Source organism: Pseudonaja textilis, chromosome 1 (genome assembly GCF_049901715.1).
Source record: "Pseudonaja textilis isolate UNSWEBS1 chromosome 1, rPseTex1.2, whole genome shotgun sequence".
Lineage (NCBI taxonomy): Eukaryota > Metazoa > Chordata > Lepidosauria > Squamata > Elapidae > Pseudonaja > Pseudonaja textilis.
In genome coordinates, this window is record NC_141990.1 from 188,518,917 (window position 1) to 188,540,638 (window position 21,722).

The 21,722-nt window shown below is 43.2% G+C and overlaps 1 protein-coding gene across 7 annotated transcripts in view; it reads right to left on the bottom strand.

Annotated features, from left to right (window-relative positions):
- Window positions 1-21,722, bottom strand: part of MYO3B (myosin IIIB) — a 290,878-nt gene that overhangs the window by 190,514 nt on the left and 78,642 nt on the right. The gene's annotated exons all lie outside the window — the stretch shown is intronic.

A 21,722-nucleotide genomic window follows, 5' to 3' on the forward strand; every position in this document is an offset into this window, starting at 1 on the left:
AGCCACCTCCACAGAGATTTAAATACTCACAGCCTCCAATAAAAATAAATCCATCATTTGGTTTTTATGGTTCTGGTTCCTTTTGTTTCTCTAATCATGTTTTTTTTTAATTTGCATCTCAGTGTCTCCAGGACTTTTTTTTTTAAGTGCTCACCAATCTCTAGAAATATATAAGCCCTCTCGTAGAAAACCTGGTAAAATTAGTATATGCCTAAAGTTTAAAAAAAAAGTATAAAAGTATAAACTGTTTTAAAATGCTTCATTTACAGTGAAATTATTGATGATTCATGGCAGATCTTTAAAAGTAGAACTGAACTGATTAGAACAATGTTGTATATACATTTACCATGACTCACCTCTGTAAACTGGCTAGAATTCCAAGGCTCGCTGACTGCTTTGGAAATGCTTCCAGCCTGTGATTCTGTGATGGAAAGGAAATAATCTCCATATACCAGTCACCCTGCTGACTTTCCTTCACCATCTGAAGAGCTCCCTCTAACGGGACCCTCAAGCGAAGCCTTTTCTGCCAACCAGCATTTGGAACATCATTCCTCCTGAACTGAGATTAGCCCTTGTGGCTTTGTGGCTTTGTGGCTTTCCACAAAGGCCTTGTGGCTTTGTGGCTTTCCACAAAGGCCTTGTGGCTTGCGGCTTTCCAGAAATACCTTGAAACGTATCTTTTTTTTAAAGTAGGCTAGGGAATCCTTGAGTTTTAAGCAGCCTGCAAGATGGTTCTGTTATAGATGAAATCTTGGAGCATTCTCTCATGAGCTTTATGTTTTATATTTTAATTGTTTGTCATGGTCATTTAAGATTTGTTTTAACTATACGCTTTATTGTATGCCACGCAGAGTCACAGTCAGAGAGATCGGTGGCTGTGTAAACATGAAAAATGAATAGCACATGCCTCAGTCCGCCTGTAGAACAATCCAAAAACCCTATATGAGAAATCATTTCATGGGGGGTTCCAATTTTCTGGCAGTAATCCACCAGACAACGCTAGTTGCAGACAAGAGATAAATATCAATATCAGTGGATCCAGAAAAACATTATGGCTTCGAGAAATAGGAAAAGCTTACAGGAAAACTCTTATCCCCCCTAAAGAGAACTCTTAGAAGATCCAGAGGGAACGAGAATGAAAGGGAGAATCCTGAAAAAAAGGAAAGGGGCTGGTTGGCACAATAAATTTAGTCTTATAGGTCTGATTTCTTTATGATGTACACAAATACACATCGTAGGTGACCAGACCTCAAAGATAACCAACTAGGAGTGGTTACTGCCATTATGATTACCAGTAGTTGTCCCAATTCTATAATTGTCTTGCTGTCAAAATCACCCAGGAAATCGGGAGATTCAGGCAGTTCAAATGAATATAAAGATTTAGTGCAAGTTTAAGCTTTCTATAAGAATCCGGCCAACTGACTGTTAAGAGAAGTACAAGAAAGATAAGAGAGGCATTCAAGGTGGGCTGGATTTAGATTTCTTGCTGATGCGAAGGGACTTGTGACTTATGATGCATTTGACCGCTTCCTAGGGCTCAGCCTGGTCATCTCCTACAGTTGCCTCCTGAATATAGTTGGCAACTACTAATGAAGTAAAATCCGTAGGGACTCCTTCAACCGTTTTTACCTGAATATAAAACCAGTAGCCTGCATTTCCAACTTCCATTAAATAATCAGTTTTTACATAGATCAGAAATTGCCCATTTTAAAATGATGGAATCTTTGTTTCTAAAAAGCCACAATAAGCTTCCTCATGCTTATTAGTCATGTGAGCAAATGAAAATTATAACTAGCTGTCACAACTTGGTGAAATGGTTTATTAAACTAGCAGCTGCATAATAGAATGACCCCAATGGAAAAAGCAAAAATAAGCATACCAAGTCCCTGAACAGAGAACATTCGATTTCAAGGGACATAGTTCCAGGACATTTTCTTACTGATAGGTCACCAACACCCTATGTAATACACTATGATGTGGCATAGTGCAGGAAATTTTCATTATATGCTCTAGTGCTTGTATACACTAGTGATTAGTTATCTAGATCAGTGGTTGCCAACCAGTGGGGCGGGAACCACTGGTGGTCCACAAGAAAATTTTGGTGGTCCCCAGAGAAATGCCACCCCACCATAGCACCCCTCAAAGCAATTATTCCAGGCTGCATGGGAGCACAAAGCTGCTCCACCCACATGGCCCGCGGGAACACAAGGCTTGTGTCGCTTGCATTGTGAACAACACAAGGTAGTGAGGAGAGGGGGGAAAGGGCGGATGGGGGGAACTTGCCCCACTTGCCCCACGCGTCTTGTCTGGCCCTGGGCTGCTTCTTACCGCTTCTTTCTTCTTCTGCTTTTGGCTGCACACCAGGAAAGCAGCAAAAGTTTGCTCCGCCAGAAATGAGTCTTTGGGACCCTGCAAGGCATCCTGCTCCAAGAGGCTGCGCCAGCAAAGACTCAATTCTGGCGGAATTTGGGGGAGAGAAAGAAAGACTTCTGCTGCTTCTGCTGCTCTCCTTTCATGAAGCCAAAAGTCTCTCTCCCTCTCTCCCCCTCCCTGAGAACGGAGCTGGAGATGGTATCCTGTGATCCCAAATAAAGAATGATCAATTGGTAGGAAAATGGGGTGGGGAACTTTCCTGCAGACTTTTTTGGGGATTTTTCCAAGGTCTCTGGTCCACGGGATTTAAAATTATGAGTTTGATGGTCCCTGAGATCCAAAAAGTTGGCGACCCCTGATCTAGATAAAAGGCTCTGCCCCATCCCCCTTTGTCTTATAACTATGTAGTTTTTAAAAAAAATGAAAGTATTGGATTATTTCAATTTAAGCTATCATGGGCATCAAGAATATAAAACTGTGGTTAGAATGAGATTTAGCAAAGTAGCAACATACTCTGGAGCCAAAGTACCTTTACTCAGAACCACTGAGCTTAGTCAGACTTGCCCAAGTAAGCACACATATGAAGAATTCCTGTATGTGAGCCATCAGTCTGAGAATTTCCATGACATATTCTTGAAAGTTCAGATGTGCCCACTAGCCCCAAATGCCTTCATTAACCGAATAACTGAAAAACAGAGTTGGAAGAGACCTTAGAGGTCTTTAGTCCAACACCCCGCTCTGGAAATCCCCTGCTCAGAAAACCTGCTGTCCCACTGCTCAGGAAACCCGACACCATTTCAGACAAATGGTTGTCCAGTGTCTTTCTAAAAACTTCCAGCGTTGGAGCATCCACAACTTCTGGAGACAAGTCGTTCCACTGATTAATTGTTCCAATTGTCAGGAAATTTCTTCTTAGTTCTAAGTTGCTTCTCTCCTTTATCAGTTTTCACCCATTGCTTCTTGTCCTGCCCTCAGGTGCTTTGGAGAATAGCTTGACTCCCTCTTCTTTGTGGCAACCCCTGAGATACTGGAACATGGCTATCATGTTTCCCCTTGTCCTTCTTTTCATTAAACTAGACATACATAGTTCCAGCAACCGTTCTTCATATATGTTAGCCTCCAGTCCCCTAATCATCTTTGTTGCTCTTCTCTGCACTTTTTCTAGAGTCTCAACATCTTCTTTACATCATGGCGACCAAAACTGGATGCAGTATTCCAAGTGCGGCCTTACCAAGGCATTATAAACTGGTATTACGACTTCATGTGATCTTGATTCTATTAAGTGCAGGTTATTTGCGAAACTGCCTCTCCTTTAGTGTAGGCACACTCCAGGTCCCTTTCAAATGTTTCCTGATTAATATTAAACCAGTTCTGGGTTGAATACATACACCATTAAAAAAAAAAAAACTATCCCCTTTCCCATTGACTGGAACATAGTCCTCCCACTAGAGTTAACCATTTAAGAGCCACATTTTAGTGTTCATAATTGATGGCTAACATTTCAATACAAAATGTGCACATATTGGCTTAGTTCTAAGATTCTTTTGGATGGGCCAGGAATTAAGAGTCATTTCAGGGATCTTTCTGTTTATTTTGAACTTACTGGAAGCTTCTTGGAGTTCTAATATGCAAGATGGGCAGCTATATAATTTTTTATAATAATACATAAAATATTTTGTTTCTTGGTGTGTTTGCATGCCAATCTGCACAAAGGTTGTGGAAGGCCCATGACTTATATGTCCATGAATCAAGGCTTATATAAATTTAAAAAACATGGGAAATTGTGGTTCATTGTTATTTCTCATAAATGTTTTGTAAAGCAAGGGAAAAGTGCAAGGAACAGCAATTCTGAGTTGTAGTCTCCTAGTTCTTTGACAAGAGCCAAATGCATAATTTCTCATCATTGATTTTCCCGCCTATGTAGTCCCCTTCTACAGAATTTAGGAGAGATCATTACAGTGGGAGGAAACCTCGGTTTCCTGGTTTTCTTTAATTCATTCCCATTGCAGTGAAATTGTTGGAAACTTTCTGCGGAGCCCATCTTGCTGTCACAGGCTGTTGAAGTCTTTCTAAGAAACTCTGAAACAAAGGAAACTGTTTCTTTCCCCTTGAATTGTGCAGCACATTTCCGTGGCGTGAAATAACTTGGCTTGGAAGCAGTATTTGACACTCATAGCAGTATGTTTCCTACTAAACACAAGGTCACTAATCTCTGCTTATAATAACATGGACTTTTTTTTTCCACCATAAACCTACTTTAGAGTAGTTTATGTTGCAGGAAGAGAGGTGCATCTTTGCCAAAAGTACTGTCCTCAATATAACATAATAACAGAATGACACAGTTGGAAGGGACCTTGGTAGTCTTTTAATCTAACCCCTTGCCCCATAAAGACAATTTATGTGGGAGGGTTTAATGAAATTTCTGAGGAAAAAATGCAGAAGATCATTTTCTAAACTTTTTCTTTGTTTGTGGCATTTCATCAGAGAATAATCACTTAAGGGCAAAAGATTGGGAGAACAGTCCTGCTGGTTGAAGTCAAAAACCCATTTAGACCAGTGGTGGGATTCAAATTTTTTTACTACCGGTTCTGTGGGTGTGGCAGGGGAAGGATACTGTAAAATTTCCAGTCAGAGGTGGTATTTGCCAGTTCTCCAAACTACTCAAACTTTCCGCTACCGGTTCTCCAAAACTGGTCAGAACCTGCTGAATCCCACCTCTGATTTAAAAACTGCAGTCTAAGGCAATATTTTCTCCTCTAACTCAATTGATAGTCAAAGGCATTCCATTCCCTAGCCAGTCTCATAAAGCCTAATGTAATCCAGTCAACATTGTTAAGAAGCAGTTCTCATATTGCTATTCATATACTGTACAGCAGATCAAACAAATACATGAGTACATACCACTTCATAGTGCTTTATAGTCCTCTCTAAGCAGTTTACAAATTCAGTCTATTGCCTCCTCAACAATCTGGATCCTCATTTTACCCACCTCGGAAGGATGGAAGGCTGAGTCAGCCTTGAGCCTGGTGAGAATCGAACTGCCGAACTGCAGGATATATTTAGAAATATATCCTCATTCCCTAAATGATATCCTTCCTCTCCGAGTTCTAGTTATATAATCTATATCAGTGCTTCCCAACTTCTGGGGCACTAAGGACCAGTTTCTGTGGAGAGAAATTTTTCCATGGACCAGAGGGGGGCGTGGTTTCACGTGCTGCCTGCATCCTGTGGATGGGGCTTCACTGGTTTGCAGGACTGGTTTCTGGAATGCTGTGGCCCAGTCCCCATCTGTAGACCAGGGGTTGGGGACTCTTGAACTATACTATTCATTGTAAAAAAAAAAATCACTCATTTCAGCACTCTCCTGTTTTATGGTGCCTATTTTCTTTTTCAACAGACATCAAGGATTTTATATGCTGAAGGTAACTGACCAGGTTATGTCCCTGTTGGGCTTTGGGGGACACTAACTTTAGGAGTGGGATTCAAATTTTTTAACAACCGTTTCTGTGGGTGTGACTGGGTGGGCATGGCTTCTTCTTCTTTTTTGCAGCACCCCCTACGCTTCATTTTTGGGGCTCCTGGGCCTCAGGCAAGCCTCCTGGGGGGGCGTTTTTGCTCCCAGGAAGCTTCTCTGGCACCCAGGAAAGCGAAAAATGGAGCGCAGGGAGGGACAGCACCACCCACCCACCCCTGCACACCCTTTTTTGCCTCCTGGGCCTCGGGGAAGCCTCCTGGCTGAAGCAGTAAGACAGCGAAGGGAATCCCGGAAGAGCTGATCATCGGAACAGCTGCTTGCCAGGAGAGGAAAAAAAGAAATATCTTAAGGAGTGACTGGGTGAGGGAAAACACAGTCAGTGACCTCAAGCATGCGCGCGATGTTGTGCATGCGCAATGTCAAGCATGCGCGTTAAGGACTGACTGTGAGAGGAGGGCAGGGGTGGGTGGAGAGGGGCGGGGCAAGCCAGGGGCACAATTTGCCAGTTCTCTGAACTAGTAGAATCCCACCCCTGAGTAACTTTGGTGTATGCACTTGCTTTAATGTTTATTTTATGTCCCTCAAGTTTCTTCCTCACCTTTTGTTTCTCAGATACTCTAATCTCCTTTAATCTTATCAGGAACAAATTACCTGAGCCTTGCCAGCCTAGAGAATAGCAACATTTACACTGTGGAAAAATGGCTTGTTACCACTACCAATTGTTTCTAATTGTTTCGTTTTATTAAAGGGACACTTCATTCTTGAATGGAAAAAATACTTTTTTTTTCTTCATTTGATCATTTATTTCAGCTTTCTGCAGCTAGGAATCCTCCAGTTTGATCATTGTGACTACAAATAACAGAAATCGAGGTTCATTTCCTCTGGGTGGTAATAGATCTGAAAAAGGTCATTCATCAATTGATCAAGCCAAGTTCCTTTTCAATATGAAGACTATGTAGAAGAGCCCTTGTATATTTGAGAGAATGTGCCTGAGTTGCTATCACACAAACCAATTCACGTGTCTAAGTTGCTATGACACACACTTAAAACTGCAATCCTATACGGAAGAAGCAAGAGAGGAATATCAGAGGTGGTATTCAGCAGGTTCTGACCAGTTCTGGAGAACTGGTAGCAGAAATTTTGAGTTCAGAGAACCAGAAAATCCCACCTCTGACTGGAGATTTTACAGTATCCTTCCCCTGTCACACCCACCAAGCCACACCCACAGAACCAGGAGTAACAAAATTTGAATCCAGCCACTGAGGAAATATACCAAATATACCAAATCAGGAAATATAAAAACATAATGGATGGAAGGAAGAAAAACAACTATGCCATAGTTCCCATCCTATGGAACCACGGTGGTGTAGTGGTTAGAGTGTAATAGTGCAGGCTACTTCTGCTGACTGTTCTGACCCAAACCTTGTTCCAAGGAAACAAACACGAAAAAGAGGTAACAGCAAAACCTTTTAATAATTCTTTACGAATTCTGTTCCTGCACGGTTAAAAGGCTGTTTCAAACTAATTGTCTCTGACAAGAACGAGCCTTGCCAAGGTTGTGCAAAGCTGCCAAAAATACTAGATAAAGTAACTAAGAAATATTTCAAACACAAAGAGTCTCCAAACATCAACCAAGATACTCTGAACGTCCACAAGGCTTGAGTGCAAAAACTTCTTTGCTTCCTGCAAAGAACTCTGGTTTCTCAGCTGGCTTCTATCTCGTAAGGGAGGGGCCATTACCTTGCAGCCTTACTCCTGAGTCACCTGTGCTGCTGCAGCTGTTCTTCCTTCGAGCAGCACTGTGCACATGTGCACTGGGCACAGGCTCCTCGGGGACCTCTTCATCACTGCTGCCAGCCTCCACATTCTCCGAAGGCAGTATTCCGCTCCCTGATGGTCCTGGCCTCATCCCTGCATCACACCAGGCCTCTCATCTGAGTCTCTCGCTCTCCAAGATCTCAGCCATCCACACCTGCTGCTAATGAACCACAACACTGACTGCTGGCTGCCTGCAATTTGGCAATTCGAATGTCACCAGGCTCAAGGTTGGCTCAGCCTTCCATCCTTCCGAGGTGGGTAAAATGAGGACCCAAATAGTTGGGGCGCAAAAGTTGACTCGGTAAACCACTTAGAGAGGGCTGTAAAAGCACTGTGAAGCGGTATATAGTGCTATTGCTATCCTGATTTGGAGTTGCCTTCATCAGCAGAAGACTACAACAACTTTTTATTCTGATGTATAAAATATAGGTAGTCCTTGACTTACAATAGTTCCTTTAGTGACTGCTCAAAGTTACAACAGCACTGAAAAAAGTGACTCATGGGCATTTTTCACAGTTACAACCTTTGCAGCATTCCCATTTTGATCACGTGATCAAAATATTTATGACCGTTGCTGTGTCCCAAGATCATGTTTTGTCACCTTTTGTAATCTTCTGACAAGCAAAGTCAGTGGGGAAGCTAGATTCACTTAACAACCCGGTCACTAACTTATCAACTGCAGTGATTCACTTAACTGTGGCAAAAAAGTTTGTAAAATGGGGGAAAACTCATTTAACAAATGTCTCACTTAACAACAGAAAATTTGGACTCATTTGTGGTCGTAAGATGAGGACTACCTGTATAGCATTCACCCACCATTTGGCAAAAAAAAAAAGAAAAAGATACAGATCTTCAGGTAAAATACATTTGGAATGCTTCTAAGGCTTCAGGTTTGCCAGGTGTTTGCAATTTCCATCCCTGAGCCAATCGCTTCCTTCTTGTAGTCCACTTGAGTGGGTCCCTTTGCTGACCCACATTCTTCTGCGATTCCAATCGTCTTTCAAATTGTACCCTGTATGTTGCATTGTAGCCTGGGACTTTCTAAAAGGAAAGTGGGTGGGCATTGCAGATGGATGGGATTGGAACCTCCCAGCTAAACATTTCTGCCTTTTATTGCCTTTTTTCCCCCTGCCTACAAATGTGGGATGCAGACACAAAACATGGCTGGTGTTCCCAAAGCATTCTTTTTCCTAAGGGTGAAAAAAAAAAAAACAGAGCTGAGCCATATATATTTCAGGGCAGTAACCACTTAGATACAACATACGATAATCATTAATATGTTCCACTGCTGTGGTGGGAAAAATCTCTTTCTGGTAGGGCTCAATAACTTTATATTAGAACCTCTTGGTTCAACCACAGAATTTTACAGAGGATCTCAATGACATTACATATTTCTAATTCTCCTATATTTTTCCATACTGCTTCTCTTATTGTACACTTACAGAAAACCTCTTAAGGAGAGAATGAAAGGATAAGCTTAAAATTCTTTTCAACTAGAAATTATCTTTCAAAAGATGGGATAATAGCACTAGGAGATATTGATCCAGAAATATCCTCTTGCAAACAATTAGTTGGACTGTCAAAACAATTGGACACTCTCCTATATTGGGGAAATATTTAACATATATTTTTGCATATCTTTCATCTTGGTTTTTTGCTTGCTTGTTTGTTTATGAAATAAAGCCTTCCTATTGAATATATTGGATTTGCTTCCATGTAAAAATATCAACGCTGATGGTAAACATACCACTAAATTCAATGGAAGCGATCATGGAATGAAACACTATAGTGTATGGGACATCCAAGCTACATTTTAAGCTACGTTTTCAGTAAATATTGATTTTCTTTTTTTTACAGAAGACTTCATCATTGACCAATCTCTTTATTAGGACCAATTAAAATGCCACAATAATGAGTATCTACCATTTTCACATTTTCATATTAATATTCCATTGACTGATTTATTGAGCTTTTGTGGCCACTTCTCTCCTATAATGATCGCAACAATCAATAAAAACAGAAATAAATAAAAACATATTGAGGGGAATGCATTTATCAGGCTGCTCTGATCATGAAGACTCTTACTTATTCTAGAAATAATTATGAAATGATATGACAGGCTAATAGCACCTTCTCCCTATCTTCACATCTGGATGTCACTGGACTGAGAGACACTGCTATGCATAATAATAAAATGTACTGAACAACAACAAGAACAAATGCAGTAAATGCTAGTCTTGAGGAAAATCAACCCATTACCTAATTTTTAAAAAGCACCTTCCATTATGCTTTTATAACTGAAAATTAATCCTCAGAATTCATTAGTATCACTACATTAAACAGGTTGCTGTCATTTGTTAGATTACCAAAAATCTAATGTGCTTGGTTCCTGCCACAAAATTACAGGCAAAGACGGAACATTTACAAGGCAAGAACAAGCTCTGATTCAGAGCCACTTCTGAGCAATTTCATGGGCAGCTTGCATCAGGATGATAACATTGTGTGTAGCGTTCTGCCTCCCATAAGGTAAAGTGTCATTTTGCAGCTAACAAATCAGAAGGCTTGAAAGGGGAAGCTATTCATCAACGGTCAGATGTGAACAAATATTTACAAATGAATAAATGGACAGAAATAGATATTACAACCATAGCAAAAAATGGTGGCTTATCTTGTCAGAAACAGCCCATCTATGTAAACAAACCAGAAAACATTGTAGTCATAAGCTCAGTGTTTGCATTTATTTCTTAATACTGAGAAGGGAAAAACTTATTATCAAGGCACTGCTTGAGAGCCAATTTGGTATAATGATTAAGGCATCAGTCTAGAAACTGGGAGACCAGGAATTCTAGGCCTGCCTTAGACACAAAGCCAGCTAGTTGACCTTGGTCCAGTCACTTTCTCTCAGCCCTAGAAAGGAAGCAAGCTAGGGCAAACCACTTTTGGAAACCCTTGCCAAGAAAACTGCAGGGACTTGTCCAGGCAATCTTCAAGAATTGGACCTGATTGAATGGGAAAGGGGGAGGGAGGCACACATAGGGGACCGCCCAATCCACAAGTGAAGTCCAACAGACTTCAAATGCTAGAAAAGTATGGCAGCATAAATTCTGCTGCCCCACCAGTTGAATCCTATTCTGCCTTGGTAAAAGAAACCTGGTGAGTGATATATTGGAAAAACTCCTCTTTGTGGCAATGAATGTTTACATCAAGGGACAGGAAGGGAGGGAGGGAGGGAGGAAAGAAAGAAAGAGAAAAAGGAAGAAAGGAAGAAAGAGAGAGAGAGAGAGAGAGCGCAGGTGGGGTTTGGATTATCTTAATATAGATTCAAATATAAGAAGACAAAGTGCAATTACCTAATATTTCAGGGCTTTTAAGGTAAGAATTAGCCTTTTCAATTCTCTTTAGACCTATATAGCTGGCTCAACATTGGAGAAGTACATTTCTAATTAGTAACCTAACTTTGGTTGCTTTTTTTTAACCTCTAACCATTTTCCTCTAATATTTTCCCCCAAAGCCTTCAGAGCCAGTCCCATGGAGAACCCATTCCTGTAGTCTATACAAGCTGTAAGAACAATAGCAGTCTAATCAGTAGCAGGCAGATGCATTTGGGCAAATCAGCTACAACACAGATGTTAATTTTCCCCTCCATTAAGCACTTTGTAGACCACCAAAGATTCTCCAGACAAGGGAGCTGAGCCACTCTGAGCTGCTTCCTTGAGGCAAATCCAAATACTGATGGCTTGTATTGAATTGTTTTCTCCTCCCTATACAAGCAAAATAATATCCTAGCACCCTCTCCAACATCACTAAGCCCTTTCCAAGTCCTTCCTGTATCTTCCTCAGCTACTATTTAAAAGCTGGGGTAACAACTAGAAATTGGCATGAAATCTGAATAGTTGCTGAGAGACTTGTGAGGAGTGCCTAGCAGCTGTGTATTTTCATGCTGTTGCCTCAGACATTCTATTCAATCCATTTCTCTAACAGAGGAGATCTAACACTGAGTCATTTTCACATCTGCCATTGAAGACATTTCTCGGCTGTCTTCATTGCTGGAAGGTTTAGAAGGAAAAAGCAAAACAATGGCTAATCTAAGAACTAAAAAGTCATGCTTTGAAAAACTCCTCTACGGGGTTAACAGCTCCTCTTTTCCATTTTGCCTCCTACGTAAGATGGCTGCTTCCTGCCATCTCTGCCTTGCATGATTCACACAAGCTAGTCATACCCTGAAACTACATAGCCTACAGTGCAGGTTCAATAAGGCGCTGGTTCCTTCACATCTGTTCACCTGCTCCAAATGAATATAGCCAAATTGCTGTATGGGACTTTTTTTTTAAAAAAAAAGCAAATTAACAAACTGAGGAAAAATAGTGCCAGCTTTGCCTGTAGCCATCTTTTCCTTTGATTTTTAATCATAATTATATAGGGCACCTGACACCTGGAATACCCACGCACCATCATCTGGGTCCATGGGACAGTCTCGTTCTCTAAATCCTGCAGGTCATGTGTCCAATATTAGTATGCCATGATAAACAGCACATTTTTAGTTTTTTGTCTGTTACATTCACAGAGAATTCAGCACACACACACACACATGCACAGTCTAGTAGACAAGACCCATTTATGTCTACATTAATTTATCTACTTGAACCGAATCACATTAATTAATTCCATAAAATAAATGCTTGCTTATGAAAGTTTTATTGATAGTTTTTAAAATTGTAAAAGAAATTGAGGTTTTTTTTGCATCTATACGAATAAAATTTTAGTCAATCATGCAACCTTTGGAGAATAATTTCTGCTACTTTGATTTGACTTCCTTGTTCAGTACCTAGAAAGAAGAAAATGTTCACGGACACCTCTGAGCTCAACCTTTTCCCACATCTATTTTTCTTTTTAATTCAAGGGATGTTTCTCTATTTGCACCTCACCACAGCACCAACATGCTCTGGGTCATCTTTTCTTGTGCTCTGTTCCAGAGATGTTGCTTTCAGTTCCTTTATCTTGTCCCTATCAAATTTCCCCCAGCTCTAGTTCTTTTGCTGGCTAAAGGATAGGTGAAGATTGCCTCAACCCATCTGTGGAGAAAGGCCAAATCTCATAGTTGTTACATGGCTGTCTGACTGGCAAATCTAAATTTCACCTTGAGTGAAGCAACTGTTCTTTATTTAAAAGCAAACATGGGACTGAAGTTGGGATCCTCCTCAGGTGTGGTTTGCAAAGCCGTTGCTTAAATATAGCAAGCATTTGCCTCAAGTAAGCCTATTCTTTCAAAGACATTGTGTCAAAGCCTAGGAGTGGGTTTCACCTTACAATTGCTTGAGGTGGCATCTAGCTTAATGACTTCCCAGGAATGCATAGTTCCAGACATCCTCAGTCAACCTGTAAGGACTGGACAAAGAAGCTGCAACTTGCTCCTGCAGTGTTTCAAATAACATTAAGGATATGAGGGGAAGGGCTTCAGTTGTAGTATGGGCATTCACACTACGCTTTGTCTATCAGTGACATCTTAAAAGAAGCGTTTGATTTCGGGAGGCATTAAAAAGACAACAACAAGGTAGTAAAAGATACTTGCACCAACCTATTACCTTTTTAACATCTCTAGGATTCAAGGTGTATTTTCTTGGGGTGCACATTTACTATGTGAGACCTGGGGAAAGCGCAGCTTTTTCACAGGGCCAATAATAGGTACAGTAAATAAACCTATAGCAAATCTGAAGCACCTTCCCCAACTGCAGCCACATACTGCATGCCATAGGAACATCTTGGAGTTAAATATGTGTCACATAGCTGCCAGTAACCATAATTCTTCACTTTGTATAAAAGTTTACTATTCTTATTCCAAGACAAGGAACTATAAACTTTCTCTACGTTGCCTTCAGCTGTAGGTGCCCATTTTACAGTAACTGTATTAAATTTAAGGATTACACCTACAAGCACACAATTCATATATTCAATTTAAAGTAAATCACAAATAATATCCGGGAATATATAGAGGCATTACCAGCAACAAGAGAATCAACAGAACAAACCATCTAAAGTGATTAAGTGGACGTTACTACACGGGCAAATAATAATTCTTAAAACACATGCAGTGGTACTGTGATAAATGTCTGACTCACGATTTTATATTCTGAATTTATTCTAACACATTCTGCCTATAAGGCAAGAGATTTTTCAATAAAATACCACGTTATATTATCAGAATTATATGAGCAATACTTTATTGGAATACTTCAATGCATATTGTGATGCATTAAAATTATTGCCCTCCTTTCTAAGCAAACTGTTGGAGGTAGCATTTAGCCCAACTTCTACTGAAATTAATGGGATTTGAGTAAGTGATCATAACTGTCTCATTAGCTCTAGTGCTACTTCTGATGAGTAACTTGGCCTGAATGCTACCCTGCAATAAATAATACTAAGATTAGAGTCAATGTTTAAAAAAAAAACCTAGCAGAATGAAGAATAAAATACAAGCATTTGAATTGAATTAAAGAGGCTTTTTCCACAATGGATGCATCTTCACCAGCCCCCAAAAAAAAAGAGGGGGGGGACAAACAGCATACCATATTAACTTGAAAAGAAACCCTACATTTTAATCCTATATTAATTAACTCCTTGACATCTCCAGAAAATAAACGGAAGCAAGGAAGCTGGGGAAAAAATCAGCAAGGTTTTACAGTCAGTTATTTTGCAATTTTTCTAAATACAAAAATTCTGCTGCTTTTAGATGTCAGCTATAGCTGAAAAATAAACAGAGGTCCAGATTTTTTTTAAGCCCAGATCCTAGCATAAATGCCTATTGGGCCTTGATTGCCAATCTAAGCCACATGGGTGCCATCTCCCGTCACCCTGAATACGTTTTGTGCCCTCACTCATGCTCTACTGTTGTGTTATGTCACTGTTCAGTCATGGAGCTCACTATGAAACTTTGGGTCAATAACTATCTCTAAGTCCAACCTAGCTATTCTGTCTATAGTTGTAGGGATAAAATGGGGGATCTGTACAGACTTGACCTTTCAGAGAAAGCCAAACATAAATGTAATAATAAATAAAATTTAGGGTGGTGGGAAATGAATACAGACACTGAAAGGGAAATCTTACTGATTGAGGGATACATTGTGATAAAACAGGATGACAGGAAATCAGAATATTAAATGAAAAGATGATTGTGACAATCAGTGGTGGGATTCAAATATTTTTACTACTGGTTTTGTTGGTGTGGCGTGGTGAGTGTGGCTTGGTGAGCATGGCAGAGGAAGAATACTGAAAAAAACCCATTCCCTCCTCACTCCTGGGAAAAGGTTACTGCAAAATCCTCCCTCCCCACCCCACTAACCTGCTTTCCAGTTCCGTTCTCCTGTGCAGGGCAACAAAAGAAGACCCAGCCAATCAGCTGAGACTCGAGAGGCAGAGAAGACATGGGGGCAGGGCCAGTCAGAGGTGGTATTCCAAACTACTCAAAATTTCCGCTACCGGTTCTCCAAAACTGGTCAGAACCTGCTGAATACCACCTCTGGTGACAATAATTATAATATTAATAAGACTGACTAACTACAAATACCAGCATGATAAAGTAGCAAAAATGGTGCATTGGAATATCTCCACAACACATCATTTGCCTGCAAGCAAGAATTGGTGGGACCACAGAATTGACAAACTAATAGAAAATGAAGAAACTAAAGTGTTCTGGGACCTTAAAATTCAAATAAAAAAGCATCTGTCATGTAACACCCCAGACTTAACAATTGTTGATAAGAAAGCCAAAATAGGCTGGGTAGTGGATGTAGCATTACCTGATGACAGCAGAATAAAGACAAAGAACTGGAGAAGATCACAAAATGCAAAGACCTTCATATAGAAACAGAAAAATAGTGGCAAAAGAAAATAAAGATAGTACCAATAATAATATTGTATGCCTTGGGTACAATCTCAAAACACCTGGAGCATCACTTGAACACTACTGGCATTGACAAAATTATCAGTCAATTGCAAAAGGCAGCATTATTCGGAACAGCTTGCATGCTCTGGCAATGCCTTTAACACCATCATACAATAACACTTGTGTTACGTCCTGAGGACTCAAGGAGTTCTCACTCAGGTCCACTCACTTTGTGTGGGCGTTATTCCCCCATTCCCATTGGTCAGTTCTCCCCAGCAGCCAGCTATAAAAGCAGGCTGCGGGGTCCAACTGGCTGCTGATTGCTGCGAGCCAGTTCCAGGCTTGGCAAGCACGGTCAGCCCTTTATTTGTAAAATAAAGTACTGTTGCACTCATGCTCTGGTTCAGCCTCTCATTGCTCAAACTTAACACTGGCGACGAGGGTGGGATGGCTACCAGAAGCACCTTGCAACCGCTGAGTCACTAGCCACCGATCTACAGCCCAGAGAGAGCGATCGGCTGGCAACAAGGGAAACGCTGATCCGCAGCCAGAGAGAGCGGTCAGCTAACGAAACGAGCGATCAAAAAGAGCAAACGCAGATCCGCAGCCAGAGAAAGCGGTCTGAGTCAAATAGTTAGAAGCGTCTGTAGCCGCTTGTTAGCCTCGCTACGGGGAAAGTGAAGCGCTGCGAGCCGCAGCCGCTCTGCATTTGGCGCGAAATTCAAACGGGTGTCATTTGAATTTCGAGCCAGTAGGAATCACAGCACAGCGCTGTAGAGAGTCACTAACGCCCACTTTTTCGGCGCGAATCAAGACACCTCCAACGGCTAGCAGCCAACGTGGTAACCCAGAGAGAGAGAAAGAGAGGGTAGCAAAAACCTCTCCAGAGCTGATATCACTAGTAACTCACGGCGTTCGTAGTCCCAGAGAGATTTCTCCCGCAGGTAGCCCAGCCGTTCCAGCACCATGGGGTCCAGTCCAGTATTCCCGGCGTTTAAACCAGATGAAGAGAAGTGGGAATCGTATAAGAACCGTTTCAATCATTACATCGATGCGGTCGGCCTGTCGGATGCGGGAGAGCATCGGAAAAATCCTATTTCCTAATCTACTGCGGAGCCACCATTTACGATACCGCTGCAGCACTCGTGGCGCCGAGAGAATTAAAAACGTGCCGTGGTCCGGTTGCTTGAGATCCTCACAAACCACTACGCTCCCAGGCCTTCACAAATCGCCAGGAGGTTCACGTTCCGAATGAGGAAGCAATCAAGTAAGGAGACCATCAACCAATACATGGCCGCCCTCAGAACAGCAGCCCTGCACTGCGGGTTTGGAACATACCTGGAGGACATGCTCCTCGATCAATTGGTTTGTGGGGTCAAGGATCTCAACCTACAGAGGCGACTGCTAGCTAAAAAGACCTCAACCTCGCGCAAGCGGTAGAGGAGGCCCTAGCAGCCGAGCTAGCAACAAACTCAGCCACCAAAATTCAGGGCCCAAGCGCCAAGCTAGCAGCGTTCCCAGTCCATTCCGAAGAGGTGGAAGCGGAGGAAGGCCACAACGATGAGAACGAGGTCCATCGCCTCACCAATGACAGACGGTCGCAGGTAGGGGCCAAACAAGAATACACCGGTCCACCCAAGCACATCACCCTGTGCCTAGCCTGTGGGGATCACATCAAAGGGCCACCTGCAAGTTTAAAGGAGCCGTTTGCAACAACTGCCATAAGAGGGGCACATTGCGAGAGTCTGCCAAGCCCCCAAAGCGCTGCACAAAGACCCCCGTCCTCGCACGCGGGACCACAGAGGCAAGTATTAAACTGTCGCACGCACCGCCTTGCCAGGTGTACTTGCCACTCTGTTAGTAAAATTTCTCTCTCCGTTTCCCTAGAAGGTAAACCGTGCCACATGGAGGTTGACACAGGGTCAGCGCTCTCAATAATCTCGTGGAACACCCTCAAGAGACTCCACCCCAGCCTATCTACTACCCGGCTTCAGAGATGCCAGTTCGGTCTGAAGGACTACCAGGGAAGGCCATTCCCATGATCGGCAGAGGCAAGTTCTTTGTCAGTTTTAGAGTTTTAAAGGCCACCTACCTCTAGTGGTAGTTAACGGCAATCTACCCACCTTATTGGGGCTCGATTGGTTTCCCCACCTCGGCCTAGGGTTAACAGGAGTCCATGCTGTCTCAACCTCAGACACTGACTCCTTATTCGCTGACTACGCAGATGTGTTCAGCGAGGAGCTGGGGTGCTATAATGGAACCCCATTTCGTTCACCGTTGACCCCAGGCAGTCCCAATCAGATTAAAACCACGTAGAGTTCCATTTGCTATTCGACCAAAACTAGACGCTGAATTGGATAAACTACTAAAACAAGGGGTCATTGAGCCAACAGATTTCGCCAAGTGGGAGACGCCCATTGTCACACCCTCAAAAAGATGGTAGCCTGAGAATTTGCTCGGACTACAAGACAACAATCAATAAATATTTACAAGTTAGCGCCTACCCCGTGCCCGTCATTCAGCACTTATTGCACACATTCGAACCGGGCAGTATTTTTGCTAAATTGGACATGTCTCAAGCATATCAACAGTTCCCTGTTGATAACCAAACAGCGAACTTCAGACCATCGTCACTCACAGGGGTGCCTTCCGATGCAAGCGTCTCCAATTTGGCGTAAGTGTTGCCCGGGTATTTTTCAATCCCTCATGGAGCGGATTTTACAGGGCCTCCCTGGTGTAGTACCCTACTTGACGACATCTTGGTCTCGGCCAGGGACAGAACCCAACTCTTCCAGAGAGTGCGAGCAGTGTTAGAGAGGTTCAGACAGCATGGCCTCAAGTTAAAAAAAGAAAAATGCGCCATTGCCACTAGACAGGTGGACTTTCTGGGTTATAAAATTGACGCCTCTGGTATTCACCCCCTGGAGTCCAAGGTCAGGGCGATCCACGAAGCTCCCACACCGACCTCCAAAATGGAGCTACAAGCTTTCTTGGGACTCCTAAACTTTTATGCATCCTTTTTGCCCCATAAAGCCTCAGTAGCCGAACCCCTACACAGATTACTAGACAAAAAGTCACCGTGGCACTGGGGGCACAAAGAAGACCAGGCGTTTAACGCCGTCAAATCACTACTTACGTCAGAGGCAGTGCTCATCCAATTCGACCCCAACCTTCCTTTAGTACTGGCAGCAGACGCATCCCCTTTTGGAATTGGGGCGGTCCTTAGTCACCGACTCGCCAATGGCGCCGAGGCCCCCATCGCTTTTTCTCCAGGACGCTCTCGGCCACAGAGCGAAATTACAGCCAAATAGACAAGGAAGCCCTAGCAGCTGTTGCAGCCGTGAAAAAGTTTCACGAATTCCTTTTTGGCCACTTCTTCGAACTGGTCACCGACCATAAGCCCCTCCTGGGCCTACTGGCGGCGACAAACAGACACCTCAAGTCCTCTCCCCTCGGATGACAAGGTGGACGCTTTTCCTAGCGGCCTACTCATACAAACTTATCCACCGCCCGGGCAAAACTCTATCCCATGCTGACGCACTCAGTCGCTGCCCCTTACCCGCTCCGGCGGAAGACCCAGCTCCTGTCAATGCCATTTTTGAAATCACCCAGTTGGACCTGCCCATCACCGCCCTTGACATCGCCGCCAAAACCAAGGCAGACCAAACGCTCGCCCAGGTGCTCGACTGGGTGAGGAGGGGGTGGCCGGGAGGCAATGTTGATAACAAATTCGCACCCTTTAAGACTCGCATGCAGGAGCTGTCCAGTTTGCAGGGTTGTCTACTGTGGGGCACTCGAGTGATCATTCCGACCTCTCTGCGTACCCGAGTCCTGGAGGCGTTGCACGAGGGACACCCCGGCATTGTGAGAATGAAGGCGTTGTCACGCAGCTACGTGTGGTGGCTGGGTCTAGACGAGGACATTGTCAATTGGGTAAGTTCCTGCAGCATTTGCCAGGAATCCCGTCCTGCTCCCCCATCGCCACCCCTATCAGATGGGAGAGCGCCAGCGCCCTTGGTCTAGAATCCATATCGATCTGGCCGGCCCGTGCATGGAAAGATGTTCCTAGTGGTCGTGGACGCTTACTCCAAGTGGATAGACGTGGCGCAGCTATCCACAACCACCACACTAGCAATCACCAACGTGTTAACGCGCCTGTTCATTACCCATGGACTACCCGACTCCTTGGTCTCCGATAATGGCCCACAGTTCGCATCAGTAGAATTCAGCCTTTTTGCAGCCAACCTAGGCATTCGCCACATTTTCACAGCCCCATTTCACCCTGCGAGTAATGGGTTGGCTGAAAGGGCCGTCAGGACCACCAAAGAGGCCCTCGCTAGGTTTGGCAGAGATGACTGGCACCACAAACTCTCACGGTTCCTGATGAGCCAGCACTCAACCCCTGTGCAGTCACCAATAAGTCCCCAGCGGAACTTCTGATGGGCCGCGCCTGAGGACTGTATTAGATAGACTGCACCCACAATACTGCCCTGACTCTCCCCTCGCTTCCACTTCGGGGTTAGACATTTTATGTTACAGGAGCCGATATTCGCAAGGAATTTCGCTGGGGACCCACTTTGGATTCCGGGCGAGGTCATCGCCGTCACCGGGCCGAGATCATATAGAGTCAGGCTGGAGGATGGTCGCGTCTGGAGGAGACACATAGACCAACTCAGAAGGCGCCTCAGCAACCTCGCAAACAAGAATCCAGAGTCTCCAGTCGAAGGGGAACCGTCCCATCCGCCACACAGCCACACCGCACCCAGTGACCAGTCTGCGCCAGCGGTCGTTCCGGTCAGCCCAAACTCAGACAACAGCGCCCAGAGAGTTGATCAACCGGATCCAACCCACGAGAGTTTGACTCCAGAAACCAACCCGGTGGTTTCCGAGGATGCCCAGTCCAGAGAGAGTGTTGGCGACACTATGCCAGCTCAACCGTCACAGACTGATACCGAACAGTCAGACAATGTTCCCGAGTTGCGCCGCTCCGGGCGCCAACACAAACCCCCATCTACCTCAAGGACTATGCGTGTTCGCATCTGGGGGAAGGGGTGTTATGTCCTGAGGACTCAAGGAGTTCTCACTCAGGTCCACTCACTTTGTGTGGGCGTTATTCCCCCATTCCCATTGGTCAGTTCTCCCCAGCAGCCAGCTATAAAAGCAGGCTGCGGGGTCCAACTGGCTGCTGATTGCTGCGAGCCAGTTCCAGGCTTGGCAAGCACGGTCAGCCCTTTATTTGTAAAATAAAGTACTGTTGCACTCATGCTCTGGTTCAGCCTCTCATTGCTCAAACTTAACAACTTGCCTTGGAAAGGACTCAATAGGACATCAGTCATGCAAAATTCTAGGTAAATAGCAGAGAACCTGGAAGCCTCGACCTGTCCTTTAGATACTTCCTGTTCGGTTTCTAGGGTGAAGCTTCACCATCCACAAGGGAGAAGAGCATTTTCGAAGCTTCTGCTATCTTCCAATCGGAACACACGGCCACTATTTTAAAAAAGCTGCTGATCAGACTTATATTCTATAATTATACTTAGATCTATTCAAGTACATCAATCAGTTTCACTGTATAATAAAGGGCTTAGGTACAAAGAAAAGAAATCTGGCATTTGGATCACCGCACTTATCTAAATGAGTGTTCCTGAAATAATTTGGGGACACTTTCTGCAGAAAAATCATTTGATTTGAATCAGAGGCAGAAATACATTTCTCCAGAAAATTGTAACTATGTAACCTACATGCATCTGGACCACAACTGGTTTAAGATAAGTTTCTTATGCAAATGATATTCAACCTCAAGAAGAAGGTAGATAATGGAATTATTGAAAAGTCAACTACTCATCAGAAGATGACAGAAAAATCAGGCAAGGTCCTAATATATGGGTAAGAAGCAAATGGACTTGTTACAATCACTGCTTTTAATTTATCAAAGCAAAGCTGTCACAAGTCAGACACTGACAAATGTGTATCTAATGCATATAAATGAGCCAATTATCACTAATGGTTGGACAGTTCAAAGCTGTATAGACTTCATTTTTATTACATTTTTTTTTAAGAAATGAAATTTTAAGTGGAAACCAAACCATCTATAAACAATGATTGACAAGCTAAACAGTTGTGTTTTATCATAAACATTTTCTTCAGAGAACCTAAATGCTAGAATAGTCTGAATAATTC